Source organism: Nothoprocta perdicaria, unplaced genomic scaffold (genome assembly GCF_003342845.1).
Source record: "Nothoprocta perdicaria isolate Ctin4 unplaced genomic scaffold, notPer1 scaffold_0, whole genome shotgun sequence".
In the NCBI taxonomy this organism is placed as follows: domain Eukaryota; kingdom Metazoa; phylum Chordata; class Aves; order Tinamiformes; family Tinamidae; genus Nothoprocta; species Nothoprocta perdicaria.
In genome coordinates, this window is record NW_020454092.1 from 4,256,938 (window position 1) to 4,272,354 (window position 15,417).

At 36.0% G+C, this 15,417-nt stretch overlaps 1 long non-coding RNA gene across 2 annotated transcripts; it reads left to right on the forward strand.

The window, feature by feature from the left end:
- The first annotated feature begins 458 nt into the window (after positions 1 to 458).
- On the forward strand, positions 459 to 15,292 carry LOC112945856. 2 transcript variants are annotated; one of them, XR_003249093.1, is made up of 5 exons: positions 459 to 574; positions 2,945 to 3,054; positions 6,844 to 6,936; positions 12,683 to 12,726; positions 15,171 to 15,292. It is a non-coding gene; the product is annotated as an uncharacterized LOC112945856 (long non-coding RNA). The 2 variants fall into 2 exon arrangements; XR_003249098.1 differs by lacking the exons at positions 12,683 to 12,726; positions 15,171 to 15,292 and adding an exon at positions 10,849 to 10,909.
- The last annotated feature ends 125 nt before the right edge of the window (positions 15,293 to 15,417 follow it).

Here is a 15,417-nt window from a genome sequence, read left to right on the forward strand (position 1 = left end):
GTTATTATGTGATATAGGTTGTTGACCATGGGGGAGCTAATAGTGCAGTGTGGTCAGTTTCTACATCGTTTTCTTAGCAATTACAGATCTATGGCAAAGGAAAGCCAATCCAAGTTTTCCTATTTCTCTCATGAGAAAAATTTCATTTAGTTTTATAATACAAATTCCATATCTGGTCACTGCATTGTCAGACAGGTCAGTTCTTCATGCTGGTAAGTAGATGGATCTAAGTAAGTTTTTCTGTGATTCTACTGTGCCCCAAGATATAACTTGAAAGAACCTAAATTGAGGGGAAGGGAGGTTCTTCAGGAAATGGCTGGGCTCTGCAGCCCTGCAGTAATGCTGACCCATGCAGAGACGCACCAGCTGCATTAACTTAGTACTGCAGTTCATATAAAAGCTTTGACTTCTGGTGATGGCTCTAGTTTCAGTTGAGTGCTAGGGAGAGGTGGTAAGGACGTTTTTGCTTCCAGAAATGGTTTAGCTTGTGGGAGCTGGATTTGCTCTGTTGTGTGGGAGTCACTGAACTCCCACAGATGGCTCCTAGCCACGGATCCTGGATCTGGCAATTTAGGTGAGCGGATGTTGTGATGATAACTGCTAGTGAATCCACACCTGCTTTGCTGCTTTCCTCTCTTACGAGTTTAAAGGAATGGCAGATCAACTTGGCATCAGGAGCATGTCTGTAGATTACTGCTGAGCTAAGGAGCTGGGTGCCTCACTCAGGAGGGGGATATTGAATGATTTGATTTCTAAAATGACAGAGCAGTCTCTAGTATGCTCCTTTGTCAGGGATTTGGGAATAACAAATTATTTTTAAACTTTGCTTTATGTGCCTTTTGGAAAGCAGAAAGTGAGAGAGAGAATTGGGAAAATACTTGTGCTTTAGGGAGACTTCTCTCCTATCTCATACATATAATATGCATAAAATCTTTTTACTAGAATAAAGCAAGTCAAAAAAAATTGGGATGAACCACTCTCAGCAAGTAAACTAAATCTTTTAATCTCCATTTATCTCAGATGGGTAGAGTGGGTAGAGGAGCTATATTTTGAGGACTGAGTGTAGAATAAAAACTTACACCAGAGGGCAGCCGATAACTGATGTGTTGGATTGCTAGCACTGTATCTTATCTTGTGGAGTAGCTGCCCCAGAAGATTCATATACCGCAGATCATTTCATGGGAAATTTAGGCTTGCAGAACCTGTTAAGCTGGCATTTTCTCTCCTGGTCAATGTAAATGTGTTAGAAATGCTGCACATAATGAGGGTGATCAGCTATAATAGTGTAGAAACCTGCTACAAAGAAATAAGCAGCACTGTTCTGAATTCAGGCTTTTTCAAGAGCTGTATTTCAAGTGTTCGCTGATTTTATTAGTGTATTTATTATTCATCTTAAAGTAATTTAGATTTATTTGGACTAATTAACAAAATGGTTAAAAAAAATTACAGTCCTCAGCCAAATGGGAGATAGATTTAAAGATAGATTTTAAAATCTTCTCATTTTTCAAATTGCCTTAATACAAAACTGTGGTAAAAATAGTTGCATGTTGCCCAGCTTTTTATTTCAGCAGTACATAGGCATGAAATGACACTATACATTTTGAAATGAACTTATCCCAGTTCAGCAAACCACTCAAATATAGTCTTTATTGCCTATATTTATTTATGTGATGCCTGGTAATAATCATTCCTATGATGCCTATAGGAATAGGAAAACATAAGTGAGCTCCTGATAGGATCTGGGTTCTGCTTAGGCTCGTGGCAAAAAAAAACGTTTTTTAGGAAGGAAGTTGAGGTTTCCAGGAGCATTTTGCAGACTTGCAGGTGCTATGGGTTGTCAATCAGTGTTATTTAGCTGTGATGGTTGCAAACAATGTATGAGTTTTGGCTCATAGTAAGTAACCAGGAAAAGTCTAAGTCGGAGAGGAGAATTTTTGTATAAACATGCTTGCAGTCCGTGTTGTGTTTACATTGCAGGATATACTTATAGCTCTCAGAAATGTAGATTTTATGGAAGAAACAGAGGCATGGGGACAGTTAGGTGTCCAAAGTATCACAATGAGGAAACTGTGAAAGTTCCCTGACTGCCAGCCTTAGTCAAGTTTCCCTCAAAGTAATCTCATAGGAGTCCAGCTCCCCACACATATCTGCAAGGCTGGGGTGGCAGAGGAAGACAGAACTGCTAGAAGCAGCAACCACACCAGTGGCCACCAAGCAAGTGTGAGAGCCTTGCTGCATTTATCCTGCTGGTCAGCCCAGTGCTAAGGAGAGACTGGCTCCTCTAGAATCAGAGAAAGAGCTTAACTGAATTGCCTTTTAGAGGAGATTTTTCGTTCACCAATAGTTGCAAAGAAAGTTTGAGGTTTGGTTCATGATAGAAGTGAAAGATTTTGTAATCTCATGTTTCTAAAACTTTACTCTCTTCTCCAATATCTGGCACATATAAACCATGTGCATATGTACATGTATATGTTCTGCATATTAAATCTTAGAGATGAACACCTGGATGTTTGTGAACCTCAGCTTTTTGTTGGACTTTAAAAACCTAAGGAAGTCGGAGTACTGCCCACACCCACAAGATGCTGATATTTTTCCCTGTTCAACTGATGTATTCTTAAGAAATTAATCGGTTTTTGTTTTTTTGTTGCAAGGTAGGGTCCTAATATAAATGTGAGGTTTGAGGAAAAGAAAATTAAAATTTGATCTTATGAATTTGTTAGATCTATATCCAGTCATTACCCTATACTATTTTAATGTGTAAGCTGTAAATTACTTGTAATCCACATCTATGCCTGAGCTACTGCATCTACAGTTCTTCAAGACTATCATAGCTGGAACTCCTCTGTATTAATTTCACCTTTGAAATTTGCTTTCCTTTTTTAACCATAATCAGATATTTGATTGTGTATGTGCTGATCTATTTTCTTCCCACTCTTACACATAGGTGATATTTAATGTTGAGCCATCACATTGTCCAGTGAGACATCAAAGAATATGAACATTACACTCAGCATCCTTTCTGAGCCTGGTCTGCCGCAATCTTCCTTCTGGAAGGTAAGATTTTTGCCCTGTGATTAATTTTTATATACTGGAGAACTGTAAAAGTAAATGTGCTTCTCTCTCTTTTAAAAAAAAATATTTAATTGTTTTTTAACTTTTTAATTTCATCTAATACTGGTTGAAAGTAGAATGTGCAGGCATAACTTGCTTTGCAGGCTTTTTCCTTTAAAAATGATGCAGTGCATGCCTTACATGAAAATTAGGCTTATTTTGTGCAATTGTAGTTCTTACATGATTTTTATTGATCAGTATTGGCCCATGCCCAAAGGCCTGGATGATTAAAATATTAATGTTTCTCTGCTTCTATTTACTGTTTTCAGAAGTTGATTCGTTGTAACCAGTGTAAAAGTTCAGCTAACTCGATGAAAATGAAAACTTTCAAAATTTCAAAGCAGCATTTAAGAGAATTTGATCCTGCATGCATTTGGAATGCCTCATTACTATCTTGCCAGCATTCATAATTCTATCATAAATATATAGATTTTCCTAATAAATGAATGAAAGTACCTTTTGGGAAATAAAGTGATATGTTTTTAAGGCATTTGTTTACTTTTTCTGTAAGCTCCTGAGATGGCTAACATACTAGTTGTTAATCACACCATCTGTTCAAGCAGTATTTGACTAAATGAATCAATTCATACTTTTTCTTCTTAAAGCAGCTTTTTTGCAGAACAATATGTTTGTGTCTATTACCCTATCATTTGGCAATGTAATATGAGATATTTTAATTTTCCTATTTATTGTGCATGGTTTTTCAATCTCCAAATATTTTTTTTTAAATATGCATACAGCACAGAAAAGCTGTGTCTATTGATTTCTGCAACACTGCAAACAGTGGAAAAATCTGTTCCATTCTGCTGTCAAATTTTTAACCATCTGATTATATTTAAATGAGTTATTCCAACATGTTTCATTTGAATGACCGTCATAAGCGATTCCTTTTCTGTACCCAAGATGGCAGTGGTGCACAACCTAGCCAGTGCTATTTGTCCTGGAAGAATTTTGCTCAGATTTCTTGCACGTTCCCGGAAATGGCAAATTAGGAGGAAGATTCTGCAATTGGAATAGCAACCTCTTGCCTTAATTGTCTCTGAGTTTATTTACATAATTCCAAATAAAATTTGTATCTTGAAATGAATAAAAACAAGCTTTACAAAAAAGTCAATAAATGGCTTTTGAAGTTTAGAGAAATATTAATCAGTTCAGTTTAAAATTTCTTTGTGTTTATGTCCAATTTCTAGCTTCAGCTGAAATGAAAAATCAACAGCCTCTGTACATTAAATTCTCTCCTTGCGTCTCGGAGCTGTCAAATCTTGGTCATTCCTGCAACCACATGTGTAAGACCAGAAGTTTCAAGGGAATGTGAGTCATTTCTAACCCACAGATGCATAGTGCAAATATACTGGATAAGTTCCTGACTTAGACTACCCAAACTCAATGTTTTGAGGTACACCATAACATAGATTCAGGAGAAGAATATTGGGCTGAACACTAGGAGAAAAAAGATAAAGTCATGTTAGTAAAATAGCTTCTGATTTTAAAAATAACAATTGAAGCCACATTGTTAGTACAAAAAAAAAAAAAAAAGAAAATCCCAAAGGAAATTTGGATGATTTTTTTTGCATTATCATGAATATGCCTTGATACTAAGGTGAAATTTAGACTTATGGAGCAGAGTTAGCAATTGCTACTGAAGGCTATATACATTTCCATGATATTTAATAGCTATTCCTTAGTGCTTACTGCTGCAGTACTACTGTCCAGAGAATTTACCTTATAAGAAAGCGCACTCTCTCTTCTAATGCAAATACTTATATATCAAAGATAAAAGCTGTTTAAAAACAACAAAAAAACCCTGTATCAGAGAGATGATCTGGTGGAATCTTTATCATCCTTTGACTTGTCCGGTCTTATTCAGTGATTTCCTTTCCATTTTTTAATAACAGAAAAGAACTACAGAGGCAAGTATGTCTATGAACGAGGTTTAAATATCTTTAGAGCATCTTGTAGTCTGTTGTGCCAGAGGAACATTGTTGTCTTGCTGGCTCATAAATAGAGAAGGGGTGTTATCAGTAATGCAGGCATCGAAAGGGTGGGTAGTTTTAGGAGGCCTGAACTGGTACTAAATATGATTTGGAAGTCAGTGAAGGGCATGCAATAATATATACTCTTTTTACAATATGTATATATTTTAAGTACCCTTGTATGGAGGTAAGCCGCTGACATTTTATTAAGTGGAGATTTTTCTTCACTTTTAATTACAAGCTAACATTTATCTGTTCTGAAAGTACTGCCTACATGAGTCATTGAGTGATTCCTCTGAGAAAAAGGATTATTTCTTGGCATTCTGAAGACAAAAGATATTTTTTGTGTTTAAAATCCTTTCCCATATCTGAATATTTAACATTGACATTTGATCCAGTGTGTTGCTTTGAACAACAGGACTTACTTGTTGATAGAGGGGGCCCATCTCTTCAGTTAAAGAAGAGAGCAGCTGCTTGATTAATCAGTCACAGTACTTCTCCTCCTGTAATTCAGGTGTTGCTTAACTTTCAATTTGAGGCACTATTTGCCTTTGTCCTGGCAGCATTAATATTGGTGTTTACTTCACATCCTTAATTCCTTTTACTGAAAAGATGTCATCCTCATGTTGCTAGAAGCAAAGATATTTCATGTTTGCACCATTCCTGCCTTCTCTGCTTCTATAGAAACAAACAAAGAAAGAAGAACGATTACCTTGGCCCTTTTCATCCCCATCCTGGGAGTATAAAAGTCAGCAGTGCTTGGAGCTGATAAAATCCTACACAATTTACTTCTGCTTTTGGCATCAGCAGTGCCTTGTCAAGAACACTGGAGTCAGTGCAGTGATGCAGAGGAGTCCCACTAGGAGTGCCTTGTTGTGCCCTGAGTTCAGATCCACCTCCTTCAGAAGTGCTTTTAAGATGCATTTGAATTCTCTTAATTCCAGACTTGAATAGTGATGCCTTCCTTCTGCAGATATTAGAATTCTCCTTAAAAATCTAGTGAAATACATCACCAGATTTATATTGTACGTTTTTTATTTGCAGCAGATTGATCAGGCCACCTATTTTAAAAAGGAAAAAATTATTTTTCATCTGGATGAGAGCAGTTCTACTGAGAACTGAGGTTACCTTTTTTGCGTTAAGTAATGTGGGAAATTTGACTTCCTTAGCATTCATAACTGACTCATTTGCAATGCTCTTCACTAAGTGGAATTCTTTTTCTTTAAAAGGTCAAATTATTTCTGACCTTTTTGATTAGGCAGCATTTTTACAGTTATCTGAGCTGGAAAAGATAAAATTTGCATAAAATAACCTGATTTTCTTATAGTTTTTTCTATACTATGAGGTGAATTTATGATCTATATTCATACTGATAATTAATGACTCAAACACTAGTGACTGCTAAGGTATCATTTTTGTAAGGGCAGTGTGAAAATTTATTTCTTAGTCCACCTCTGAATTTCTAAAATTAAAATCCTGGCATTCTTTCTATATTGGTGGAATAGGAAGAAGTGATAGGAAATGTTTGCTATAGAGAGTGGCACAAGACCTAGAGTGCCTAATGTTGGTGCGGGAATATGATGGAGTTAATCTGAAGTTGATCCCAAAATTCGTTATGGTATCTTGATATTTTAAGCTGTGGAAAACAGCAAAAGTTGCAAATTGTTATTATTTTCATTTTCATATTTTCATTTCAAACATGACTTTCTGTCCCATTTTTCTTTTTCAGTAATAGAGACAATGTTAAATTTTATTCCAGATCTTTGATAAAGAACAACATTTGAGACCTCAAACATCAGAAATGACTTTGTAGAAATCACCCTAAACCTCTTTTGGCAAAGAGTTCAGCTAGGTGAGTACAGTGACACAGTGAAAAAGCTGTATTGTCACTATCCAGCATTGTTAAAGACAGATTTTTTTTTATGGTGTTAAAACAATAGTTCCTAAGAACCATCCAGCATGAGATCCTCTTTAGCAAACATTGCACAGACACAGTAAATAGCTTCCAAATCTAGTGAGCTTTAAATTGTCATACTTATCAGCATGATGTTAGTAAATAGCTAATTCATTACATGCCTCTTTCCTACCTTTAGCTGGTACTTGGATGATAAGCTAAAATTGTTCCAAGTGAGTTTATGGTAGATTATAAGGGATTCTTTCTAAGTAGACAGAGAAGATGTTCTTTTCAGGATAAGATGACTGTGTTGACTACCTATTGTCCATATGGTGGAGCTGTGATAAAAATGTATAAACTGGCAGTATCGGCCCCTCCATATCAGATTTGGCAAGCCTGCCATGCTCTGCTTACGTGCTTGCACTAGGTAGATGCTGCAGGATAACCTGCAGTGAGTATGGAAGTGTTTCATACCAAATACTGTCACTTTTTTATGGAAGTTCTTAATCTTGCTTTAGTTTCCTCTACTAAATACACCAGTATGCTCATGTTTGGGGGAAAAAAATGCGCTTTTTCCTTTTCCATTGCATCCTTTCCTTATCGAGAAAGAAGAAATTGGCCCTTCTCCTCAAGCATACTTTTACCAACCATTTCCCCGGACTGTTCCAAGACATATATAATTTTGCAAATATTGCTAAGAGTTTCTTCCAGTTCTCTGTATCAGAGCTGCTGTTTCTTCTTCCATGTGTTAATGATGACTTCTTCAATTAATTTCATTAGAAAAGAAAAATATCGTCACCAACAAGATTTCTTATTTACCTGCAGCTCTTTGGGGCCTTTTACTTTTAATAAAGACTAATAAAAGTCTTTATTTTTATGGGAATAGTTACCTAATGTTGCTTGTTACTAGGATATATTTTAATACCTTAGCTTATGCCATTACACATGTAGTGATAGTCTTCCTCCCTCTCACCCTCCAACCCTTCCTCTTCTTTCTCCATATCCCTTGTGTATGTACTGCTAAAGTCAGATCTATCTTTGTTTTCGCTTCCTTGCTTCCCAACCTTTCCATGCCCCTATGCATGGATTTCTTGTGTGCTTGTGTCTGAGATGGCATAGCTGTCTAATTTATTAGAGTTTAGTGCAGCCAGTTGGAATACGCACTATAGACCAAGATACAGAATCTTTCTCCAATGCTGAGCAGAGCATATGAAGATGAAATGGCTTACCAGTTAGGTCTGCTTAATGTTTGATTTTTCTACCATCTTGAGGGCATACATATTCTACTCTTCTTTGCATTGCGTACTTGTACAAGCATATCATTGCTCTGGAGAGCAAATAGCATTTACATTTCGTTTTTTTTCCCTATTTTAAGAAAATTCTCTAAGTATTGTGGAAGAGAGTGGTTTCAATAAAAAGCAAATGCCAATTGCTACTTACCTGTCCTACAGACATTGTTAATTCCCAAGGCTTATTTTTGTAACAAAAGGAAACACAATAGAGCAATTCCACCTAGAATGGAAGGCTCGCAGTCGGTGGGCTGCACAAAGGATTTTTCAGTTAGTTGCTCATTCCTCTGTTAGTTCGCACATAAGCTTTTTTATTGTATTCCCATTACTTGCATTATTTTCTTACATGTTTTATTTAAACATTTTAAAATTATTCTATTTGTAATATAAATTGATTGTATCTCAAAGCAGAGAATAAGAAGAAATAATTTTAAAAGATTTTTTAAAGAAGTTGCCTCTATATGACCATTTTTGCAACATTTCCTGCACACAGCACAAAAATCTGAAGAATGTGAGAATGCTATAAACTTACTGCAATATCAGTGTTGCAACTGTATTTGTCTCCCCTCTTTTTACTGCTTTTGCCTCTTTAATCTCTTAATTCACTCATTTTCACAGAAATGAAGTGTCTTGTAGACTTGGCATAAAAAAAAACTTTTCTGGCAGGTTGCCATCCCATTCTGAGCACTGAAGTGCGTTTTGTACTAAACAAACAAACAAACAAAACCACTCAAAAATGGCAACACTGAGCCTGAATCAGAATAGGTCAGATGATAACACTTTTAATTCCTCCAAATTTAAATGAACGAAAATAATGAAGCACAACAACATTGTATTTTGAAATATGGTGCTCTTGTAAAGAGCAATTGATTTCTATGCCTGCTAATCACCACATTTGCTAGAAGTGCAAGAGCTGTGACAAGTGTGTCAGTGCTCTTACCAGACTCACAGGATGGTGGCAAATCTGCTTTCAGGAGACTTAAAGGCATGTACTAGTACTAGCCTTGCAATCGCTTGTGGCTGTTGGCTTTTCTGTTATCACATTATCTGGTATTGTAAAATTCAGTCCTCCGTCTCACAGTATTTCAGGCAATTCTTCAGCATTCATTCTTTTCCAATAAAACTGAGTAATTTACTTTTGTGTAGAAAATTGACTGGAGAGAGACTAAAAGTTTCCCATGCAGTGAAAGCTTTTGCTGTGGGGTGTAGGTGGTCAGTAGAAAGTCAGCATTTAAAAAAACACTGTATTTTCCAGAGTACAAGATGCTTGTATTATTTGTTTCTTTGTGCACAGTTGAAGTTGTTTTAGTAATAACTTTATGCACCTACTTTGTGCTTTAGCATATACAATCCATATGAGTTTCAAGAGCGTATAGTTTTGCTCCTGTTCTTTTTAGAGGTGCAGTGAGCCAGTTCTGTATTATTACATCTTCTCAAGGGGCTCAAGTGAAAAAAGTTTGTGAAATGCTGCACTAAATCACCAGTCAATGAGGCCACTCACAGTACATAAACTTAACCACGTTCATAAGTCTTCTCTGGGTCAGGGCCGAAGAATGCGCTCCTTTGCCAGTACTGCAGTTAAAGACAGTTTAACAAACAGAAGAATCAAGCACAACAAGAAAAGCATCATTCTTAGGAAGACACTTGACATTCCCTGAAGCATCCACACCCAAAAATCAGTCCACACCTGAAAGCAGACTAAACTAAAAGCAGTTTGAATATGTTCTAGTGTAAGAAGTTCAGCTATTTGCAAATATTAAGTAACTGTTCTATATACTTCCAGTACATCTCATTGCATTTAACTTGCATCCATCAGTCTGTCTGTATCACTGAGGAAACTGAGAACTTAATAATCTCTAAAACAGCGTTCACTGAAAAATAATAACTGTCTACGTTCAATAGGTCTGCAGTAATTTCAAAGCTTTTGTTGTCTTTTCATGCATTCGATTCCTCAGGTGTCATACACAATGTAATTAACCTATATTTGTAAACAGTCTCTGGTACATAAATGATTTCATTGTAGCTGACGTGTCCAGGGGATTCTCTGTTAAAGAGTATTTGTACATTGCTACAAAATGGTGGGTGTTTTTTTTTTTTTTTTTTTTTTTTTGGCATGGGTATTTGTGTTACATAGCACACGCTTTGAAAACGAACAGAAAACAACTATGCACCAAGGTGGCCAAACTACATGTTGAAGAATTATAAAGATACATAAAAATTGCGCTTAAAATGGAAGTGCTGAGTCCACAGTAAAAGGTTTAAATAGCTGTTCTCTCTGTCACTTATAAACTAACTGCATCCATAAATCTTCACCTGGCTTTATAGAACATTCCATGCATTCAACTTACTCTTTGAAACTCTGGAGACATTAGGCTATGCTCTATAGCTGCTTTCACCATAGAGGCTAAGCAATAGTTCTTGCAATAGTTGAAATATTTATTTCTCATTACCTTTCATATTTGTTATCATGGTATCGGGAGACAGAAAACAGAACTAGAAACCGAGATATCTTGAACTCTCCTTTCCTTTCTTCAGCTTCCTTAAGTGTCTGCAAGTCACTAATTAGGCACCTGCACCACAGAAGCTCTTTTGCAGATACCTGCTTCCTGACATGGGATTTGGAGGGAGTTCATAGCTGCTTTGCAAGGCTTGCATGTCAGTTATAGCATCTTAAATACTGAGTTCACTCAGGTAAATATTTTTTTGTCTATGTACTTTGTATCATTTAAATTGATGCAAAATAACATTCCTATAGTGTAAAGGCCACTACACTGAATACAGGTGATATAAGGATTTGTGTGTAGGGATTTGCTTTATCATAGTAGTTTTGTGTTTGGTTTATGTTCTCACTTTATTTTTCCACTCCAAATGCCTGCCAATTGTGTGAGACACAGGAATTAGTAGAAAAATGGGGAGGAAATGTTTATTTATTGAGACAGAATTAGGACAGAGTTGGGTTCTATAGCTGTCTTTACCTTTCTCTCATGGGTGTGGCCAGCAGCTATGCCTATAGAGAGAGATCCCCTTTCCTGTGTCTGCCTTCCTGGGGGTGTGTGGGCAAGTATCTTACAAACAATAACAATTTGAATAACATGAGAGAAATATCCTTGTTACATGTCTTACACATGCACATGTGGATAATGAGTAAATCTGGGCAGCATGAAAGATAGGACTGGGAATATTCCTATGACAAAAGGCAGATTCTAACTAATCAGTGTAACTCTAATTAATCTGTATGCAAGAATGTATTTACCACCAGAAGAAACAGGTAAATTTGGCTATAATTGTGTCTTGCTTAAGTAAACTAACTAATCATTAGTTCTGGCAAACAAGAGAGTAATAATTTGATTCTTCAAGGTTCATTCAGTTATTAGCCAGCACACTGGCCATACAGTAACTCAGGGTTTATCATTAAGTTACATACCAAACATTTCACATGCTCAGTGCCTGGGATGGGAATGTAATCCAGATCACTTCAAAAGCAGAGACCATGTACCCATTTGAATAAAAGGGAATGTTTTTAATGGGTATCAGCACAGCTCCATGGAGATTTGGCCAGGCATTAGAAAAGGTAAGAGCATGAATAATATTCCTCAAAAATGTCTATGTCATTTTAATTCTATGAGCTGTGAGGAAGAATTACTTTGTTCACAGTTTTTCACCTGAAGGTATTTTGCAGGTGTTCTTTATTGAGATGCGTGAATGGCACCCTCTTTTAAATTTTACTACTGAAAGTGAGTGTTTTCATATGTTGTATCCAGCTTAGTTGAAGTCTTATATGTTCTGAAGAGAAGAATTATTTGAGAATTTCAGCTACCATTTCTAAGGAACTGGTTTACAGCTTCTAACAGTGTAGCAGATAAATATTCAAGAATATTTATCTCCCCTGCACCGCATGGAAAACACAATGATAAATAAGCACGCTTATTTCAATCTCTACAGTTCATAGCCAGATGAATGAATACTGTTCAAAATGGTATATGAATTTTAGTAAGGCTTTTTCTATGGACAATGACTGATGTTATGACCAAGTTTGCTTCTATCCCTATCAACTAATAAGTTAATAACTTAATAATGAATAGGGAAATATGGAAGTCTTCCACTAGTTTTTCACTAACTTCTGTCTATTTATTTATTTATTTTTTTAAGAGTACAAAATACCTCCCAGGAAATTTGTGACAAAAATATTTCCTCTGCTTTAGCATATTATTGGATGATGTCATTCCAAATATCAAAAAAAAAAAGGTGATAATTATTACTTGAGCTCTGACTCAACTCATATCTTTAAAATGTGTTTACGAATATTTTCCAAAACTCATCTCCTAACATGAGATGCTTCTGACATCTGTAAGGGACACAGAGAAGTAGACTACACTCTTTAATAGTTTTTTTCTGTTTGATTGGTTCTCTTCCAGAGCTATTCCACAGGGTGAGATAGAGGAGGCCACACAGAATTGAGGTATTTTATTACAGCATTTGTGGATAACTTCTGTGATATTCTGCACACCTTTGCATTTCTCTTCCTCATATCTTCTGTTTGAAATCTCTCACAGAGTCCTTGCAATTTAGTTTAAAGAAGACATATTTGTGCTTCACTAACAATCACATTGTAACTCCACAAATCATTAGAAAGAAACAAAAATACATTGAAAACAATGTGCAAGTAAAACTTGCATTTAAAACTGTATTGCTACATAATTATCCTGTTTACAGTCTTCCTTACAGCTTTTCTCACAGAAAATTGTAGATTTGGATTCTAAGTGGAATGAAAATGCCAGAAAGCTTTGGCAAGAGTACGTTTGCTGCATACTTAGGGATATTGCAGGGAGAAAGAAATGTGTTTGTAATTAGGGACACACAGAACAGTTCTGATTACATTTCAGAAAGCCAAATAGAGTAACTTTCTAAAGGACAAGGCATGTAAGCTTAAGCGAATAAAAATTCAGCTTTTACTAAAGTAAAGGAAGTAGACAGGTTATCACAAAGTTGCTTTAACAGACTTGCTGTTTCACAGTACTCCATTTCTAAATTTGTTCTCCACTTAAGACATACATATCATTTGTCCTGCAGAATTTAAAAAATCTGGCCAGTTTTCTCTCAAAATCTGTGAGTAAAAAAATAGCGGTAATGTAACTCAACAGGCAGTAAGTAGACATAATTGATAAAGTTGCTTTTAAAAATGCATCTAAATACTGCTTTATTTGGAGAAAGATAAAAAAAATGTAAAGTATTGCTCCTTCCAGACAGAAGCTTTTTATACCTACCTGATCATGGGAATCCAGGCATCTCTGAAAAACATCACTTTTTCTGCCTTGACATATGAATTTGTAAATAATTCCTACAAACGTTCACAGCAAACTCTCATGTGCTCCAGGTGTTCATTGTCCTTCCTGTAGGCCACATCTTTTTTTCCAGATCAAACCAAATGTCATCTTTCCATGAATATGACTCAATGCATATCAAGGTGAAATTAGGCACTTTCACCTTAATTTCAATGTAAGGGTTCGAGATCGGTAGCTGATAATTCTCAGGTTTCTATATATATAGAAAGAAAATGGATTTGGAACCTCGTGTTGACAGTCCAAACCACAAGGATGCCAAGGATTATGTCTCCTACATTGAAAAGATATCAGAAAACAACAACAAAAAACAGTTTATGGCAATTAGTATAGGCTCTGAGAAAGTACATCTTCATGGTGCACAGCACTATTTACCATGAAAAGCTGAGTATCATTAGAGAATCATTATAACCGTGAAAGACCTGGAGCATGTTAAAATGCTTTTTATAGATGATTTTTAAAAATTTATTATTCACTCCCGACCTCTTCCAAAGACCACTGTTTCTTTTAGTTGTCTTAGCATTAAAAATTTCATGTCCCTACTCATAATAATGGTGACTGAAGAGCTCTATCTCTGTGATGCCCAAGAATCTCACTTTTAGTAGAGTGCACAAATAAATTAACTCACTGGTTTAGAAACAGCAAATGATCAAAAAGAAAATGGTGATAGTTTAGTAAAACTTTCTGGTAATATAATCAGTGTTCTTAGAAATCCATGTCAGCTCCTGCAACAGCTCTATGAGTTTTACCTCATGTTTGTAAGAAAAACAAACCCCATCATCGTTATATAAACACAAAAGAAACGTTCCAGAAGAAATGGCAGCAGAAGTGGAAAGGAAACAAGACTTAGATTCTCATCCAATGTAGATCTTTGTACTGTATGTTTATTGAAGTCAAGCAGGTAATATTTCTAACCCTAGAACAAGCCACATAAAAAAGTCTTGCAACACATTCTTGTGCTCTGCTTTTCAGAATTGTGGCATATACAATAGCGTACCTGAAAGTATACACTACTCCTACCTGTTAAATGCCCAGCTCCTCCATGAGTTTTTGTTGGAACTTTGCCTGTGCAAGTCACTGTAGCTATTGCTGCATGTTAAACACTTACACACTAGCATTAGGTACAAACACTCATGTTTGCCAAGCACAGAAAAATTTGTGTTCAGTGAGTAAGTTTGCCATCACTCCCCTGAACCGTGTCATGGTAATAAGCAATTTCAGGAAAAAAAAATTGTACTTTGGAGATGCTTTATTAAAACAATCTCCAATGGTTTTCCTCTTGCATTAGGATATTTTATAATACACTTATTTCTCATTACAAATCTGTCCAGCATTCTTGGGTGTAGGGAATTGTGGCATATTGGGAATGTTCCCTGTTTTCCGACTGGAAGGAGAGGTATGGATATAACTTCAGCACAGTATTCCTATTTCAGTGCTACAAACCAGGTAGGATTTGGGAATTGGTTGGAACTGTTGTAGACTGTCTGATATATTGACAAAATCTTTCTTAATTCCATCTGGTCTTACCTTATCTTCATAAGAACTTTTTGTTTTTATTTTTTAGGACTAAGTGAGCAATATTTGATTGCCTTACTGATATTTGACTCATTCTGGATCAATGCCAACATTAACTGATAGAGTTCTCGCCGTACTGTGTAAGGAACAATTTTTATAATGCTGATTTCAGAAAGCCTTGGTTACTTTAAGGAAATACTGTAACACATTTGTCTGGAAGCCATTAAAGGCTGATAGAAACACAGAAACTCAGGACTTATAGAAATCATTCTATATATTCACCTTGCCCACTAGCT